This window comes from Bubalus bubalis, chromosome 19, assembly GCF_019923935.1.
Source record: "Bubalus bubalis isolate 160015118507 breed Murrah chromosome 19, NDDB_SH_1, whole genome shotgun sequence".
Classification (NCBI taxonomy): Eukaryota; Metazoa; Chordata; class Mammalia; order Artiodactyla; family Bovidae; genus Bubalus; species Bubalus bubalis.
Window position 1 is genome coordinate 38,868,053 of NC_059175.1, and position 20,190 is coordinate 38,888,242.

At 42.4% G+C, this 20,190-nt stretch overlaps 1 protein-coding gene and 1 long non-coding RNA gene across 6 annotated transcripts in view; one reads left to right on the forward strand and one right to left on the reverse strand.

The window, feature by feature from the left end:
- The window catches only part of PRLR (prolactin receptor), a 196,592-nt gene that overhangs the window by 127,330 nt on the left and 49,072 nt on the right, over window positions 1-20,190 (forward strand). The gene's annotated exons all lie outside the window — the stretch shown is intronic.
- LOC123330626 lies at window positions 7,613-16,989 on the reverse strand. Its single transcript, XR_006546654.2, has 3 exons — window positions 16,778-16,989; window positions 9,822-10,019; window positions 7,613-7,859 (listed from the first exon to the last, which is right to left on the reverse strand). It is a non-coding gene; the product is annotated as an uncharacterized LOC123330626 (long non-coding RNA).

A 20,190-nucleotide genomic window follows, 5' to 3' on the forward strand; every position in this document is an offset into this window, starting at 1 on the left:
GGCACATAATCTGTGGGTTTTAATTATTTATTTATTTTTCCTCCCGGTTATGTTGCCCTCTGTAGTTCCAAGGCTTGCCATAAACTCGGCAGTGAGAGTGTTTCCTGGTGTTTGGAAACTTCTCTCTTTTTTAAGACTCCCTTCCTGGGACAGAGCTCCATCCCTACATTTTTTGCCTCTCTTTTTATCTTTTATATTTTTTCCTACCTCCTTTCAAAGACAATAGGCTGCTTTTCTGGGTGCCTGATGTCCTCTGCCTGCATTCAGAAGTTGTTTTGTGGAATTTACTCAGCTTTCAAATGTTCTTTTGATGAATTTGTGGGGGAGAAAGTGATCTCCCTGTCCTATTCCTCCACCATCTTAGGACCGCCCACGACTGTTTTATTCTTATAAAATCAGAAAAAAAAAGTATCATGTTTGCTTATATTTTCCCAAGAAGCTTTGCATAAATTTTTTAAAATATTTATTTATTTATTTGGCTGCACCTGGTTCTTGTTGCAGCATGTGAATTCTTAGTTGCAGCATGTGGGATCTAGTTCTCCTGCCAGGGATCAAACCCGGGCATGCTTTGTTGGAAACACCGAGTCTTAGCCTCTGGACCACCAGGGAATTCCCTTTGCATAAATTCTTGCCATGGCTTTCTGTCCCCTTTTCAGCCCCTGAATATTGTAACAGTTGCATATCCTCTCCCTCCCAACCCACTGACAGTACTTATGGAAAGACTGATTGATACATGCTGGGCTCTGCAACTCCCCCATCCACTACCAACAAGGAAAGTCACTTCATGGCCCCATGACCCACTGAGCACCAGGCACAATCTGCTAACTTGGATCTCACAAGTTACTGGTTCCCTCTTCCCACCTACAATATCCTATTGCCATTTTGGAATTGGAGTCAGATAGAAGTACTTAACTCACATGTTCCCTCTTCATACCAACTCACATACCATGCTCCAATTCCATCTCCCTAAGATACCAGGCCCAATTGGTATCTGATAATACTTCATGACCTGATAAATAGGTCATGAAGTATTATGAGTCCATTTGACAAATGGAGGAACCAAATCTCCCTCTGTATACACTATAGTAAAATGGAACCTAGACCCTTGGAGACCAGTTTGATACGTGTCACCCTGAGGATGCACTCTCTCTTTCAGAGGAAATTAAGGACTCATGAAAATATGAAACTGACAGTAGGTGTTGAGAGAGGGCATCAGAGGGCAGACACACTGAAACCATAATCACAGAAAACTAGTCAATCTGATCACATGGACCAAAACCTTGTCTAACTCAATGAAACTAAGCCATGCTGTGTGGGGCCACCCAAGACAGCTGGGTCATGGTGGAGAGGTCTGACAGAATATGGTCCATTGGAGAAGGGAATGGCAAACCACTTCAGTATTCTTGCCTTGAGAACCCCATGAACAGTATGAAAAGGCAAAATCATAGGATACTGAAAGACGAACTCCCCAAGTCGGTAGGTGCCCAATATGCTACTGGAGGTCAGTGAAGAAATAACTCCAGAAAGAATGAAGGGATGGAGCCAAAGCAAAACAATACCCAGTTGTGGATGTGACTGGTGACAGAAGCAAGGTCTGATGCTGTAAAGACCAATATTGCATAGGAGCCTGGAATTTTAGGTCCATGAATCAAGGCAAATTGGAAGTGGTCAAACAGGAGATGGCAAGAGTGAACGTCGACATTTTAGGAATCAGTGAACTAAAATGGACTGGAATGGGTGAATTTAACTCAGATGGCCATTATATCTACTACTGTGGGCAGGATTCCCTTAGAAGAAATGGAGTAGCCATCATGGTCAACAAAAGAGTCCGAAATGCAGTACTTGGATGCAATCTCAAAAATGACAGAATGATCTCTGTTCATTTCCAAGGCAAACCATTCAATATCACAGTAATCCAACCTATGCCCCAACCAGTAATGTTGAAGAAGCTGAAGTTGAACGGTTCTATGAAGACCTACAAGACCTTTTAGAACTAACACCCAAAACAGATGTCCTTTTCATTATAGGGGACTGGAATGCAAAAGTAGGAAGTCAAGAAACACTTTGGGTAACAGGCAAATTTGGCCTTGGAATATGGAATGAAGCAGGGCAAAGGCTAATAGAGTTTTGCCAAGAGAACGCACTGGTCATAGCAAACACCCTCTTCCAACAATACATGAGAAGACTCTACACATGGACATCACCAGACGGTCAACACCAAAATAAGATTGATTATATTCTTTGCAGCCAAAGATGAAGAAGCTCTATACAGTCAGCAAAAACAAGACCAGGAGCTGACTGTGGCTCAGATCATGAACTCCTTATTGCCAAATTCTGACTTAAATTGAAGAAAGTAGGGGAAACCACTAGGCCATTCAGGTATGACCTAAATCAAATCCCTTATGATTATACAGTGGAAGTGAGAAATAGATTTAAGGGACTAGATCTGATAGATAGAGTGCCTGATGAACTATGGAATGAGGTTCATGACATTGTACAGGAGACAGGGATCAAGACCATCCCCATGGAAAAGAAATGCAAAAAAAGCGAGATGGCTGTCTGGGGAGGCCTTACAAATAGCTGTGAAAAGAAGAGAAGCGAAAAGCAAAGGAGAAAAGGAAAGATATAAGCATCTGAATGCAGAGTTCCAAAGAATATCAAGAAGAGATAAGAAAGCCTTCCTCAGCGATCAATGCAAAGAAATAGAGGAAAACAACAGAAGGGGAAGACTAGAGATCTCTTCAAGAAAATTAGAGATACCAAGGGAACATTTCATGCAAAGATGGGCTTGATAAAGGACAGAAATGGAGTGGACCTAACAGAAGCAGAAGATATTAAGAAGAGGTGGCAAGAATACACAAAAGAACTGTACAAAAAAGATCTTCACTAACCAGATAATCACGATGGTGTGATCACTGACCTAGAGCCAGACATCCTGGAATGTGAAGTCAAATGGACCTTAGAAAGCATCACTACGAACAAAGCTAGTGGAGGTGATGAAATTCCAGTTGAGCTATTCCAAATCCTGAAAGATGATGCTGTGAAAGTGCTGCACTCAATATGCCAGCAAATTTGGAAAACTCAGCAGTAGCCACAGGACTGGAAAAGGTCAGTTTTCATTCCAATCCCAAAGAAAGGCAATGCCAAAGAATGCTCAAACTACCGCACAATTGCACTCGTCTCACATGCTAGTAAAGTAATGCTCAAAATTCTCCAAGGCAGGCTTCAGCAATACGTGAACTGTGAACTTCCAGATGTTCAAGCTGGTTTTAGAAAGGCAGAGGAACCAGAGATCAAATTGCCAACATCCGCTGGATCATGGAAAAAGCAAGAGAGTGCCAGGAAACATCTATTTCTGCTTTATTGACTATGCCAAAGCCTTTGACTGTGTGGATCACAATAAACTGGAAAATTCTGAAAGAGATGGGAATACCGGACCACGTGACCTGCCTCTTAAGAAACCTATATACAGGTCAGGAAGCAACAGTTAGAACTGGACATGGAACAGCAGACTGATTCCAAATAGGAAAAGGAGTACGTCAAGGCTGTATATTGTCACCCTGCTTATTTAACTTATATGCAGAGTACATCATGAGAAACGCTGGGCTGGAAGAAGCACAAGCTGGAATCAAGATTGCTGGGAGAAATATCAATAACCTCAGATATGCAGATGACACCACCCTGATGGCAGAAAGTGAAGAGGAACTCAAAAGCCTGTTGATGAAAGTGAAAGAGGAGGGTGAAAAAGTTGGCTTAAAGCTCAACATTCAGAAAATGAAGATCATGGCATCTGGTCCCATCACTTTATGGGAAATAGATGGGGAAACAGTGGAAACAGTGTCAGACTTTATTTTGGGGGGCTCCAAAATCACTGCAGATGGTGACTGCAGCCATGAAATTAAAAGACGCTTACTCCTTGGAAGGAAAATTATGACCAACCTAGATAGCATGTTGAAAAGCAGAGACATTACTTTGCCAACTAAAGTTCGTCTAGTCAAGCCTATGGTTTTTCCTGTGGTCATGTATGGATGTGAGAGTTGGACTATGAAGAAGGCTGAGTGCCGAAGAATTGATGCTTTTGAACTGTGGTGTTGGAGAAGAGTCTTGAGAGTCCCTTGGACTGCAAGGAGATCCAAGCAGTCCATCCTAAAGGAGATCAGTCCTGGGTGTTCATTGAAAGGACTGATGCTGAAGCTGAAACTCCAATACTTTGTCCACCTCATGTGAAGAGTTGACTCATTGGGAAATACTCTGTTGTTGGGAGGGACTGGGGGCAGGAGGAGAAGGGGACGACAGAGGATGAGATGGCTGGATGGCATCGCCGACTTGATGGACATGAGTATGGCTGAACCCCAGGAGTTGGTGATGGACAGGGAGGCCTGGAGTGCTGCGATTCATGGGGTCGCAAAGAGTCGGACGCGACTGAGCGACTGAACTAACTGAAGTCATGAATAGATGAGAAATCTGGCCAAAATTATCCTACAATATCCTAAATCCATCCCAGGATACTTACTAGTCTTCTAACATTGAGAATGATGATCTTTTGAGGACCATATGATGCTTCCCTGACAGCTCAGTTGGTAAAGAATCATCCTGCAATGTAGGAGACCCTGGTTTGATTCCTGGATTGGGACAATCCACTGGGAGAAGGGACAGGCTACCCACTCCAGTATTCTTAGGCTTCCCTTATGGGTCAGCTGGTAAAGAATCCGCCTGCAATGTGGGATACCTGGGTTCAATCCCTGGGTTAGGAAGATCCCCTGGAGAAGGGAAAGGCTACCCACTCCAAAATTCTGGCCTGGAGAATCCAGTCCATGGGGTTGCAAAGAGTCGGACACAACTGAGTGACTCTCACCTTCTGATGCTTCAGTGTCAGGAATCCAGCCTGGACTTTCCCTCCGGGCCAGAGTTTCTTACTTTTAACACTGTTGACATGCTAGAACAGATAATTATTTGTTGTGGGGCTCTTTTGTGTGTTGTAGCATGCTTGGCAGCACCCCTAGATTCCACCCAACAAATAGCAATATTCTTCCCCTCACCCCACTTGTAATGATCAACCATGTCTTCAGATGTTGACTAAGGTTCCAGAGAGGACAAATTCCCCCCCTCAAGCAGTGACAATAAAATCATATTTCCAGACATTGCCAAATGTCCCCTGGGTTGGAGGAAGCAAAATCCACACTACCCCCCCCCCAACCCATGCCCACCAGTGGAAAAGCCCTGCTCTTAGTTACCTTGGCCCAGAAAGAACTTATATTTTTCACGCAAGTAGATTGAAATCAATAGTGTTCAGAGAGTAGACATCAGCAAGGACTTGGAGAAGGAGATGCCATGAGTTGTCAAAATGCTTCCACCCAACAAGACCCTGTGGCTGAAAGTCCAGGAATACTTGGTAACATTGTAACCCAGCCAGACTGCAGGCTTCTCAGAGTTTCTTCTTCCAAGGCTTCTGCTCCTTGATGCCAAATGCCTCGTGAGATTTGGTTGAGTAAAAGATAAGTGAGAGAGGGAAGGGTAACACTGAACAACCTTTACCTTCCTTTGAGCAACCCTTACCTTCCATATTTCTGGAGGTCTGGAAGAGCACAGCGTGATCTGAGGTGGGGCGCGGTGAGTGGGGGGGAATGGTGACTGTTTTTTGTTTACATGTGTGTGCGTCCATGCTAAGTCACTTCAGTCACATCTGACTCTTTGCGACTGTATGGACTGTAGCTCAGCAGGTTCCTTTGTCCACGGGATTCTGCGGACAAGAATACTGGAGAGGGTTGCCATGCCCTCCTCCAGGGGATCTTCCCAACACAGGGATCAAACACAAGTCTCTTACATCTCCTGAATTGGTATACAAGTTCTTTACCACTGAGCCACCTGGGAAGCCTGTTTATAAATATAAAGCTCATCCACCCCTCATTATCCTCACCCTTTACCCAACCTAGTATTTGGCATGAAAGTGTTGGCTTCTGATGCAGGTATCTGAAAACACAGGCAAGAACTTGAGAGCTGTCCCATGGTTGTCCAAGAGAAACAGAAATGCTTCTCAGTTTCAGGGTGAAAGGAACATCTAAAAAAGCAATGTTCAGAAAAGAATTCAGAAGAAAATAAAAGGGGGGATTGGAATTAAGAGTAGAATTCCAATTCCCATCTGTGACCCCACTGCAAGGGCCACAGTCCATTTTGTGGCCTTCAGTATGGTTTCTGGTCTTTTCAAACTATTAACCCTTCAATCCTGTCCCCATGGCAGTGATCTCTCCCTAACAACCTTTCTCTGACACCTCCCCACCCAGGGTGGAACAGAATGCCGCTCTGAAGGGCATGGCAGATTCTTTTGCAAGATCTTGGCATTCTTTGGGCTCTGCCCATTCCAACCCTTCCACCTCCAGTTCTTTCCCAGGCTCCCATCTACACAGCTTTAACCTTAACTCTCTCCAGGCTTTACGAGACTAGCAGGAACTTCAGAGCAGCCCAGGGCACTGGGGAGGATGTGCCTGTCCATAGCATATACTTTGAAGTGAATCTAAAGTTCTAAACCTATAATCTTTTCACTTACTGGGCTTGCATGCCAGAGTCCTTCAAATGCCTGTCATTTGAGTCTCTGTGTTGACTAAAGTATGGCACTGTGGAAAACCTACACACTTACCTAATAGGAGTAAGATTTTAATTTACTGGTAGGAATTTTGATGTACAATGTTGTGTTAATTTCTGCTGTTTAGCAAAGTGATTTATATATATATATTCTTTTTATATTCTTTTTCATTAGGGATTATCATGCTGCTGCTGCTGCTGCTATTAAGTCACTTCAGTCGTGTCCGACTCTGTGCGACCCCATAGACGGCAAATAGGGTGTTGAATATAGTTCCATGTGCTATACAGTAGAACCTTGTTGTTTATCCATTCTATATATAATAGCTTACATCCGCTAACCCCAACCTTCCACTCCATCCTTCCCCCAACCCCCTCTCCCTTGGCAACCACAAGTCTGTTTTCTGTGTCCAGGAGGCTGTTTCTGATTTGTTGATAGGTTCATTTGTGTCATATTTTAGATTCCACATATAAATGATATCATACGATATTTGTCTTTCTCTTTCTGACTTACTCCATTTAGTATGATCATCTCTAGTTGCATCCATGTTACTGCAAATGGCATTATTTCATTCTTTTTAGTGTCCATTAGCAGTCCATTGTACATTTGTGTTACATGTTTTTTTTTTATTTTATTTTTATTTATTTATTTACTTATTTTTGGCTGTGCTGGGTCTTTGTTGCTACGTGCAGGCTTTCTCTAGTTGCGGCGAGCGGGGGCTACTCTTTGTTGCAGTGTGCAGGCTTCTCATTGCAATGGCTTTTCTTGCTATGGAGCACAGGCTCTAGAGCTCAGACTCAGTAGTTGTGGCACATAGGCTTATTAGCTGCCCCGTGGGCATTGTGGGATCTTCCTGGACTAGGGATTGATCCCCAGCCTCGGCAGGCAGATTCTTTACTACTGGACCACCAGGGAAGTCCTGTACTACATCTTCTTTATCCATCATCGGTAGAACAGATTAATTGTGATGAGAGTGGAAGGACTGAAATGATTGAGGTATTGAGCTCCACACCTGCACAGTTCAATACACTAGCCCCTGGCTTCATGCGGCCATTTTAATGTAAGTTTTTTAAAATTAAATAATATTAAAAATTCAGTTCCTTAGTCACACTGGCCACCTTTTAAACTTTCGACAGTCACATATGGCTGTGGCTGCCATATTGGAAAGAGAATACATAGATTTTTTCCATCATTGTAGAAAGTCTTGTGCCACTTTCCTCTCAAATTTGCTAGTACTGCCAGTGCAGAGTTCTGGGAACCAGAGGGAGCCTGAAATCACCAGCTGTGAAGGGAAGGACAAAAAAGAGTCAGAGGGACAACAGAAGGTCAAAGAGAAAGCAAAAATTCACCAAAGGCCAACTGTATTTGCTTTGCCAAGGGTCCAGCCCTGAGCAAATGTGCATCCACCCTACCACAAAGCTCTTGGTGTTGACACCAGCAAATAACGGAGAGACTGGCATGGGCTTTGGGCCCTATTGCCTCTACTGTATGGGCCCCTGGGGTCTGTGGTCCCTTGTGAACCAAGAGATCCTGTCCTGAATCCTGAACTGAGAGGGTCACAGGAGTCACCGGGCTCCTAGCCAAAGGGAGATCATCACCAGGTAGCACATAGCAGCCCCTCAGTATCCAAGAGTCCTAAAGCAAGGATGTTTGAGAGTTCCTAAATCAAGACATACAGGGAGAAAGGAGCACTTTCTACATCCAGACTTAGACCTCTGCTCACAGACTCTGAGGGACATGGAGGATCTGGGGAGCATCCATTCCTTATTGACTACTGGGACTCATTAAAAGTGAAAATCCAGTAATTACTCTGCATAGCTGTCTTTGGACATGTGCACGCACTGGCAAAGGAAATATGGAATCTGATTGGTTGTTTCACCTGTATATAAATGGCACTGGCAGTCCCATGGAGTACTTTCATAATCTCTATTCATCTCATCCTCACAATAATGGACTGAGGAAAGACAGACAGATGGGAGCCTCTGAACCCTCTCTATTAGTAGAAATTCCTCTCAGAAAGAGGAAGAGATGGGCCAAAATCAATATGACTGAGAAAGAACAGAACCAGCTCTAGACACCACTTTCTGCTTGCATCACATCTCAGGTGATTAGGGTCACTTTGTACCTGTCCAGACCCGTAAGTGTGTCAGCTCCAAAGGACGTGGTCTCTACCTGGATCATGCGGCAGCCTCAGTTCACATCTAGTCCCAAGCCCCAACTATCTCATGGACTCTTTGTTACCAAATAACCTTCCATGCATGAGGTGTGTTCCATCATGTCTGACTTTGTGACCCCATAGTCTGTATCCCGCCAGGCTCCTCTGTCCATGGGGATTCTCCAGATAAGAATACTGGAGTGGGTTGCCATTTCCTATCTCAGGGGACTTTTCCTGACCCCAGAATCAAACCCCCATCTCCTGCATTGGCAGACAGATTCTTTATCAACTAATCCTTGAGAACAGCCAAACAAAGGGCTAGACTGAGAACACTGAAGGAACTTTTCCCGGAAGACCCTCCCAGACAATGGGAGGAAATGGTGCTCAAGGCAGCCCAGGCAGCAGAGCTGTTGACTCTGTTTTCCTGTGCCTGAGACACAGGAAGATACAGTTCTTTTGGCTCCTGAAACTTTGAGTCCATGGTTCAAGACCCTGAAACATGCAGGTGGATTTTGTTTGCTAGAGAAGAATCCAGAAAACTGAACCAGATGAGTTTATTTATAGGACTTCTAATAGCTGGTACCAAATATTTATGATTTTTCTCAAATTTGAGAAAATGTCTCATGATGTGGGAATCATTTATATACCTGGCTAAATGACCAGTGAGATTCCATATTTCCTTTGTCAGAGCATGCACACTCAAACAACAGATCAAAAGACAGAGTAATTACTGGATTTTTACTTCTAATGAGTCCCAGCACTAAATATGCCATTGTCCAGAGAACTGAAAAGAAAAAATCAAAATGATAATCAAACATATAAAGCAATAGTGAAGAAAGGATTACTTTAAATGTGCCCAAATAACACAATACTCCTGGCCACATGCTACTTTGTCTCTTCTCTTCATAGCATCATCCTAATAGTTCTCAGCCAATGTCAACCTTTTCCAACTGTAAGCCACTAGTGTTGAAAACATACCCATATATAATTAGACCACTGAGCTTTCCATGCCAACATTTGATGAAATTTTCCCCCCAAGGCCAGATGCCTGGCTAAAACTGGGCTAAATAATGAGGATATAACACTCACCGAAGAAGTCCTGAAAAAACCAGTCCCAGCTTTGCTTCAGCAACTCACAGTAACATCAAGGACCCAGACTCTTTCCATTTGGGGAGACTTTTCCTCCTCACTCTCTCTTTTGACCAAGGAGGAAGAACATCTTCACCAGTAGATCCCAGAAGATTTCTGCCATGTCTCAGTGGCCAGAACTGGGTGGGATAACCATTCCTAAATCAATCACAGACAAATGAAAAGTTAGATTACCATGGTTCCTGTAGACTGATAACCTCTTCTTTCTCTGGAACTGGACGGCTAATAGATGACAAAACTGAGCTCTGTGTGTGAAAACAAAGGGGAAATGGTTGCTGGAGAAGCAACCAGGAGCATCTGCCATGCCCAGTTATATGCAGGGCTGTGAATAGAGAAGCAAGTGGGGCTTTCTCCTCCTCATCCCTCAGGCACCGCCCCAAGGAAGCCCCAACCTTCTTGAGAAGGTAAAATCTGCTCACTGTTGGCTCTCGTGGCCCCTGTGGAGTCCTTGTTAATACTTGTGTCATTTACACTAAAATGTTTTACTAGCTTTCCTCTTCTCTACCAGCCTGAGTACTAAGAGGATTGCTTTAGCAAAAGGCTATATTCTCAGGACCCTGCTCGTGCCTGGTGCATCAGAGATGCTCAGTGGACATTTGAAGGTGGATGGATGGGTGGATGAATGGATAGATGGATGGACTGATGGTTCAATGGATGAATGGATTGTTGTTCCAGTCACTAAACTAGGTTCACCTTGAGGTTTTCTGAAAATGCATTAGAAGAGGGTAAATCCTGGTTCCCATTCTCCTCCCTTTTTCTCTCAATGAGTCTTCTCTGGGAGTACTTTTTGCTGTCCCTGCAGATCCAGCCAGCTCAGGTCCCTAGCTGTTACATCTTTGATTGGACAGGTGGCTTTTTTGTTGAGACAGGTCTCCTGAGGGAAGATGAGTAAAAAGAAAAGAATAAAACAGAGTAAATATGAGCCAGTAAGAGAGAAAAGTAATTATCCTGCTGGGTAAGTATCCTTGATGCTCTGAATGAAGAAGTTTGAAAGAACATATTGTACAAGAGTGAGAATGCGTGATTAAATCATGTAGAGACAAGATGTGCTGGTACAAGATGGAGCAAGGTGAGGGGAGTGAGAGACTGGCACCAGAAATAGTTTCAGGATATGCTGAGATGCTCAGATTTCTGGCTGTAGGCTTAACCCTTGAACTCTTCAGCTGCCCTTCTTCCTAACCACCCTTTGGACTTTCAGATGCTCCCATTTTTTTCACCTTCTTTCCCTCTTTTCCGTATTTCAACATTCTAGTTCCTCTTGCTTTTCATATCAAGAATGCCCAGAAACTGAAGGGCCAGGGTAAAAACAAGTACCCAGTTTTCCATAGAGAAACCAAATGAACTTCTTGAACTCTATTTTAATAAGATGACCCCACCCTTCTTTGAGGCTCTACAAAAGGAGTTTTTCCATGAAACTGCCTCTCATCCACTTGTTAGAAGTTTAATGGCAAATAATGGCTAGTTGCCCCTGGGGACTTTAAATAACTCTAAGATGGACGTAGTTATGGAGTTCTGAGAAACAGAGCAAGTTCTTAAAAACAATGTGAGCAAGACCTCAGAAACTATTGAAACCCATTTTATTGCCCAAGAGATGGGTCATGTGCTTAGACTCACACACTGATTAACACTAGGAAGCTGGCTGTCAACAGCTAAAAATTTTGCTGCAACACAGAGAAGCAGTTTCTGTACCCCACCCTCAAGGGGACTTCATCCATGTATTTACACCCTAAAATGCCAGGTTTTCATGAAGAGATTGTTTTTATGGTGTTAACAGTTTTATTGAGGTGTTCTCCCTCAATTATGAAAGTAGTAACTTTTTATTTTATTTAAGTATTTTAGTAATATTTTATTACTGAAATAATATTTTATAATTTCAGAATCATCCTCCCAGAGATAACCCCTGCAGATGTACTGGGTGCATATAGTTAAGTATATTCCCAGTTTTTCTTCTGTGCACATGTGGAAACACATATTGTTAGGATTAAGGTCAAGCACATCCAATTTCTGTACCCAGTTATCTTCTTTCTTCCACTTATTTGCATATGATTAAAGTTCAGTCACATTATTTTAAAGATTAAATAATATTTTGCTGTATATCTATACCATGATTTTTCCTGGTGGCTCAGATGGTAAAGAATCTGCCTGCAATGCAGGAGAACCTGGGTTCGATCGCTTGGTCAGGAGAATCCCCCTGGGGGAGGAAATGGCAAGCCACTCCAGTATTCTTGCCTGGAGAATCCCAGGGATAAAGGAACCTGGCGGGCTACAGTCTACAGTGTCGCAGAAGAGTCGGACATGACTGAGCAACTAACACCACACATGATCTAGTTAAATAAGCCTTTATGATTTGATATTTAGATTTCCCAATATTCTTTTTTATAAATAGCATGGGAGGATTTGTGTGTGTGTGTATACAAAATTGTTTTTTCATATCTTTGTTAATTTGTGATGAATTTCTAGTATATTTTGTAAGTCAAAGTGTATCTACACTCTTAAGGCTTTTAACACATATTACCAGAAAAATTATACCAGTTTACTCTAAAAAGGCAAGGCACCAGTTCTGCCTCTACTGTTGAACAGCCAGAAGCACTTGCAAACTCAGTGATCCATCTTGAAATCTCATGGGGTTGGGGAAAAAGGTAAAATATTTTATAAGAAAATACTTTGAAAATTTTAAATCCAATTAAAACACACATTGTTATTATTATCAATTTTTTAGACCACCCAAGATAGACAAAGCATTACCTCTCTCAACAACGTATGCCAATGACTTGTAGCCCATTAGAGAGTAAAATCCTTCCCAACTTCCCTCTAAATGCAACCAACACCAAGTATATTTCATTCATTCAAAACCATTTACTGAGTACCTTTTATGCATTGAGCTTTGTATTAAGTATGACGAATATAGAAGAAAAAAACATAAACACAGTTCTTGATACCCATGAAACACTGGTCTGGGTGGGTTCAGGAAGAATGATAAATCAAGATTCATAATCAGTTCTTGATGGGATCCAGTCCTGGTGCTCTGTGGACTGTGGATCCCCGGGGAGACCCAAGGAAGTCCCTGCCTCAAGACAGGAAAGCTGAAATTGAAGATGAGGAGGCAGCTGGGTTTTCAAGTGGGCAGCTATGTATCAATCTTTATTGCTTCTGAAACAGCATGGAGAAATCACATTTTCCCCACATCCCCATGCCTACATAGAATGGGAGCCACTTCAGTGGGGGGAAGACTCTAACAAGCCACATGATAGAAAGGCTGAGAACCCCCACTCCCACGAGGCATACTTTGAGGAACATGCAATATTTATAATTTCTCTAGAAATCATCCTGGTATTTTAGTCAGAGACATACAAGCTGAGGAAGAACAAGATGGCTTGGGGTTTAGAGCAGAGTAGAAGGAAGATAAAGGGGCAAGTCAAGGCAGCTGGCAGGGAGAGGAACTCTGGAGAGGAAGACAGAAATGCTTCCTAAGGGATTTGGCCAACTGTCTGGACCATGGAATGTGGTTCCTGTCTACCCATAGAATCCTTGCTCCTGTTAACCCGTGAAGTGACATGGAGCTAAGTGTGATGTCCAGAGGGTAAAGAGGGAGAAGGAGGATGGCGTGGTGGTTGTTCAGCATATAAGTGCTCCTAAAGACTGCTCCTAAGCAGGAAACTCATCTTCTGAACTCCACCAGGTATTAAAATGAATATTATCTGCTGCTATTCCCAGACTGACTCACTGGCCCCACTTAAGCTCCGTGTGCCTGGCACTGGCACAGAGCTTGAAGGCAAAGGCGGGGATTATAATGGGTTTCTCAGCAATCAAGGACATTCAGAAAGGCATTCCAGACATCTAGGTGCAGATCAGACCCTCTGCTGAGGCACTCCCATGAAAAGCGTCCATCACTGTTTATATTTTGACTTGTAAATAAGTTGGTAATTGACAAAACTGGAGGCATCAGCAAACCAACAAACTTCCCTTCCAGATTATATTGTTCTTGTTGTAGTATTAAAATTAATCTCTGTCTCTGAAGCTGAGTTGAGAAGCCTAGGATGGGACATCTACCAGACCAGGGATTAAAAAAAAAAAAAAAAAAAAGATCATTATGGATAATATTCCAAGAAGAGTGTTTACAAAGATAAGGAGAAATTATCTAAGTTTTTAGATGCTGACTTCCTAATCTTTTTTTTTTCCCCCTTGGTAGTCTCAGAGAGAGCTGTCTGGAAGACACACCAATTACATGTTGTACAAAAAAGGTGACATTATTATTGTAAATCGGTGAGTCAACAGTGATATACTGGGTTCCTCCAGGTCAATGTCATGGCAGCCAAATATGCAGATATTTGCATCAATTCTGTTCAGTCACTCAGTCATGTCCAACTCTTTGCAACCCCATGGACTGCAGCATGCCAGACTTCCCTGTCCATCACCAACTCCCAGAGCTTGCTCAAACTCATGTCCATTGAGTTGGTGATGCCATCCAACCATCTCATCCTCTGTCATCCCCTTCTCCTAATGCCTTCAATCTTTCCCAGCATCAGGGTCTTTTCCAATGAGTCAGTTCTGCATATCAGGTGGCCAAAGTATTGGAGCTTCAGCTTCAGCATTAGTCCTCCAATGAATATTCAGGACTAATTTCCTTTAGGATAGACTGGTTTGATCTCCTTGAAGTCCAAGGGATTCTCAAGAGTCTTCTCCAACACGACAGTACAAAAGCATGAATTCTTCAGCCTTCAGCTTTCTTTACAGTCCAACTCTCACACCCATACATGACTACTGGAAAAACTATAGCTTTGACTAGACAGACTTTTGTTGGCAAAGTAATGTCTCTGCTTTTTAGCATGCTGTCTAGGTCGATCATAGCTTTTCTTCCAAGGAGCAAGCATCTTTTAATTTCATGGCTGCAGTCACCATCTGCAGTGATTTTAGAGCCTCCCAAAATAAAGTCTCCACTGTTTCCTTTGTTTCCCCATCTATTTGCTATGAAGTGATGGGACCAGATACGTTGACCTTAGTTTTCTGAATGTTGAGTTTTAAGCCGACATTTTCACTCTCCTCTTTCACTTTCATCAAGAAGCTTTTTAGTTCTTCTTCACCTTCTGTCATATTTGCATAAGCCCACTCTACTTCCATATGAAAATACATTGCACAGAAACCTAGCAACCAATTGGGAGTTAGGTCTACTGTTTGTCAATGCACACTAATGGGCTGGTGGACTTATTAAGAAATCTATGGAGGGATTCTTTTTTAATTGACAATAGCACTTTCCTTTCAAGATATTAAGCATATTTTATCTGTTTTTTCTAAGTGCAATTGTCTTACTTTGCACTACAGAAGTGTATCACTATTTAAGCTCACTTATCCAGCAACTACCTCTCCATTGACTTTGTCACCCATCTCTCCTACATTTCAAATGGATGAATCTGAACAGCTTTTTTGGAGGAATCCATAAGGTATCAGAACATATCCCTCAATGATAGGGAACGCCTGTTGATTAATGGGAAGAATGTGTTAAAGAGCTCAAGGTCAAGTGCTCTTTCAGTGGATCTGTGAATCAAAATAATAAATTGTATATGGCTTTGTAAAAGCAGTCAGTCAGCCATCCAACAAGTGATGCAGAACACCTGTGGTTACATATGAATGTGACAGTATAGTGGGTGGGGGTTGAAAATGCAGAGGAAGCAAGGCAGAGGTTAGTCCGAGACTTTGATGATGATGGTCAAGATACAGCAATGACCATGGGCCAGAGGTCAAAGGCTTCTCTCCTATTTACAGCTCTTCTCCTCAGTTAAATATGATAATTACCATTTAAACTAAGTTGCACTTATTGTCTTTGGATTATCCCTGGATAAGTTATGCTATATAAGAGTAGTCATTATAACACCCAACCTCTCTTTGTCTCAGAAGCTTAATGACCAGAAGTTTGTTTCACACCCAAGTCCCAGTCCAATGGGCATCAGCAGAAGATGCAGGATTCCTCTATCTGTGGGCTGTACTAAGCCCTTAAGACCGAAGTCTCCGATTTCATTTTCCTCTGGGCAGTAATGGATCAGAGAGAGAGAATACGTGAATATCTTAAAAGACCAGCACTAGACGAGAAGTACATCTGCCCATTTCAGAGGCCCCAACTCCTTCACTTGATTCTAACTACAGGAGAGTCAATGAAGCAAACTTGAACTCTCTGCCCAAAGGAAAAGGAGAACCAAATTCTGGTGAACATTAGAAGCTTTTGCTACTCCTGTGGGCTCCCAGCATTCTAACTAACTGAGGTGCAGGAAAAAGCAGGAATTAGAGAGGAAAAATGCTTTTGCCACATTCTCAATTTCTTCTTAGACATTGTAACTTCCTCAGATGTGTACACAGCCTGCTGTCAGTGCTCTAAAGAGTCTCCCGTCAGGCATTAGGCAAAAACACTTCATCTCTCCAGGCCTTAGTTGCCCACCATGTAAAAGGGAGACATTGGATCAGAATCCTTTCAAGTCTTTTGGCCTCTTTTGTATCCAAAATGCCATGCTTCTAGAACTCCTGCTGTTCATTTCCTCCTGAGACAAATAAACAGGGTGCCAGAGAGGTAATGCTAGTTGATCAACAGTGTATTTTTTATTTTATTTTAACTTCTCACTCCCCAAGCCCACCTTTCTAGAAGTTAAAATATACATAGTAGACAAGGTTATTACCAATATGAGTGATTATTTTTATGGCAAAGTTGTTTTGTGTCTGGATGAACAGTATACTCATAGACACATATGTAACACATACAGAGATCCCTCTATGAAAAAATAATCTTGCTTGAACAGTCTTGCAAAACTTATGTTCTCCTTCTACTGCTCTTGCCCTCGATTAGTCAGTTCTGTGATGATAACAAAATGGTGTTCCCTCAGTAGCTTACAACATGTTTCCTTTTTGCTCACCTTACATAAGGACTGTGGCTTAGCTTCAGGTTGGCCATGGCTCTGCTGGGATGGGCTGGACTGAGCTGGCTTATCTGGGTTCCACCTGTTTTCTCATTCTGAAACCCAGATGGAGGAAGGAGGCACCATGTGGAAAACCTGAGAACAAGAGCAGGAAGGTCTCAGTCAATAAATACAGTAGCTTGCAGTTGTATTTAAGGCTTCTGTTCGGATACAACAAAAACAATCACAACCTTCCCTCTCCGTTGACTAGAGCTTTTCACGTGGTCAAGTCCAAAGTCATAGAGATGAGAGGTGCAACTCCGCCCACACACACAGGGTGCAGGTGATGCCTTAAAGAATGACCCACAATGGAAGAGTTGTGAGTTTAGATTTTCTTCAAGGACCTTGCTGCGGACTATAACCCAGGAGACAGCCTCTCGGGGAGAGAACTCTTCTGAAGACGTAAAGGAGGAGAAAGTTTATATATGAATTTTGGTTGGGAAAAATACATGCAATTCAGCATACAGCTTGCAAAAAATTGCTGCTGAAATACACACACTGCTATGTATAAAACAGATAAGTAACAAGGACCTACGGTATAGCACAGGGAACTCTACTCGACATCTTGTAATTACCTATAATGAAAAAGAATCTAAATAAGAATATATATGTTGTTCAGTCGCTTAGTCGTGTCCGACTCTTTGTGACCCCATAGACTGCAGCACGCCAGGCTTCCCTGTCCTTCACCATCTCTCGGAGCTTGCTCAAACTCATGTCCTTTGAGTTGGTGATGCCATCCAACCATTTCACCCTCTGTCGTCCTCTTCTCCTCCTGCCTTCAATCTTTCCCAGCATCAGTGTCTTTCCTAGTGAGTCAGCTCTTTGCATCAGGTGGCCAGAGTTTTGGAGTTTCAGCTTCAGCATCAGTCATTTCCAATGAATATTCAGGACTGATTTCCTTTTGGATTGATTGGTTTGGTCTCCTTGCAGTCCAAGGGACTCTTAAGAGTCTTCTCCAACACCACAGTTCAAAAGCATCAGTTCTTTGGCGCTTAGCCTTCTTTGTTGTCCAACTCTCACATCCATACATGACTACTGGAAAAACCATAGCTTTGACTATATGGAACTTTGTTGGCAAAGTAACGTCTCTACTTTCCAATATGCTGTCTAGGCTGTCACTGTTTCCACTGTTTCCCCATCTATTTGCCATGAAGTGATGGGACTAGATGGCATGATCTTCATTTTTTGAATGTTGAGTTTTAAGCCAGCTTTTTCACTCTCCTCTTTCACTTTCATCAAGAGGCTCTTTAGTTCCTCTTTGCTTTCTGCCATAAGGGTGGTGTCATCTGTATATCTGAGGTTATTACATTTCTTTATCTTTTATATATATATATGATATATATAAATATATAATTTTTAAAATTATATCTAAAATAAATAATTATATAATAATATATATTTATATATATATAATCACCTTGCTATACACCTGAAACTAATACAGCATTGTAAATCAACTATATTTCAATAATAATTGAAAAAAATTACTGCTGGTCATAAAGAATGGATATCTCAAGTGTAATTTTATTGCTCTTCTATGTGTGGGAAGATGCAAGAACCTGTATTCATTAAAACCCACCCTGAGCTATACACTAGTGGAAAAGTACCTATCTGCCAGTGCAAGAGACATAAGAGATGTGGGTTTGATCCCCTGTGTTGGGACGATCTCCCTGGAGGAGGGCATGGCAACCCACTCCAGGACCCTTGCCTGGAGAATCTCTGGACAGACGAACTTGGCGGGCTACAGTCCATAGGGTCCAAATAGTCAGACATGACTGAAGGGACTTACTGTGCATGCACATGTGAGCTATACATCTAACTGTCCAAGGGGCTGTTTTTCCAAATCTGAGTGCCTCATCCTGTTTTCCATCCTGAATTCTTCTCAGGGTACACTGTCAATCATTCATTGACTGTGGCTGGCAACTTCATCTTTGTAGAGTTGAGTGCTGAGCAGGCTCTTTGTTCTTCATTCACACAAGAGTGTGTCCAGTGCCAATGGATGGGGATATAGAACCCTCTGACTGGGAGGGAGCACAGAGGTAGGGACTATAGTCCAGTTAGCTCACATCCCCATCACCTCCACTGAAATACTAACTGTAACAGTTCTAATGGAGAGGAAGCCGCTCTACCTTAGTTCTTCTGCTGTGGGAAGTTTTTGGGTGGGAGAGAATTAGGAGGGAGAAGCAGTCAACAGTGGGGGAATGGAGAAAATTTAACAAATATTTATATAGTCCTCACTGTAGACTGGGCACTATTTAAGCCCATAACAAATACTAACTCATTGAATCTTCATCATAGCTCTAAGGAAGGTTGATCCTTTCTGTATTCCCATTTTAGAGAGACTATGGCACAGAGAATTTAAGCAAGTAAACTGTGATCACACATCTAGTAACTGACAACAAGATTCCAACTCAGATAATTGGTTCCAAAATCTCTCTTCTTAAATATTCTGAAAGAAAGAGGGATGGGAGGATTCTAGCACCATGGATTAATTGGTTGCTGATATGCTGATTTTAGGGGAGCAAGGAAACCAGTTCCCTCTGGAATGGACAGATGTAGTTTCAGTAAGACGTGACGTGTTTTCTGGACCATACACAGAACTGAACATTCTGAGGTCACTGGGGTTTAAGCCACTGTCCTAAGCACTATCCTGCATGATCTCTTCTCTCGCAGATCTTACAGCCTAGTGGAGAGACACACATCATCAACAACAACAAATAATAATAAGGAAAAATATCATAGGTCAGATGATGGTATATGCTGTAGAGAACAGTGAAGCAAGGCAGGAGATGAGGAAAGTGGAGCAGTGCTGAAGATGGTTTGAAGACTAGTCAACGAAGGTCTTGCTGATAAGGTGTCAGCAAGCAGTGGCCTGAAGGAGGAGAGGGAGACAAATATTTGATGAATGAATGAATGAATGAATATTCAAGCATATTTAGTCTTCCCAGTGAGACATCAAATAAGTTATCTTTTTTTTTTTTATAAATTTTATTTTATTTTTAAACTTTACATAACTGTATTAGATTTGCCAAATATCAAAATGAATCCGCCACAGGTTTACATGTGTTCCCCATCCTGAACCCTCCTCCCTCCTCCCTCCCCATTCCATCCCTCTGGGTCGTCCCAGTGCACCAGCCCCAAGCATCCAGTATCGTGCATCAAACCTGGACTGGCAACTCATTTCATACATGAAATTTTACATGTTTCAATGCCATTCTCCCAAATCTTCCCACCCTCTCCCTCTCCCACAGAGTCCATAAGACTGTTCTATACATCCGTGTCTCTTTTGCTGTCTCGTACACAGGGTTATTGTTACCATCTTTCTAAATTCCATATATATGCGTTAGTATACTGTATTGGTGTTTTTCTTT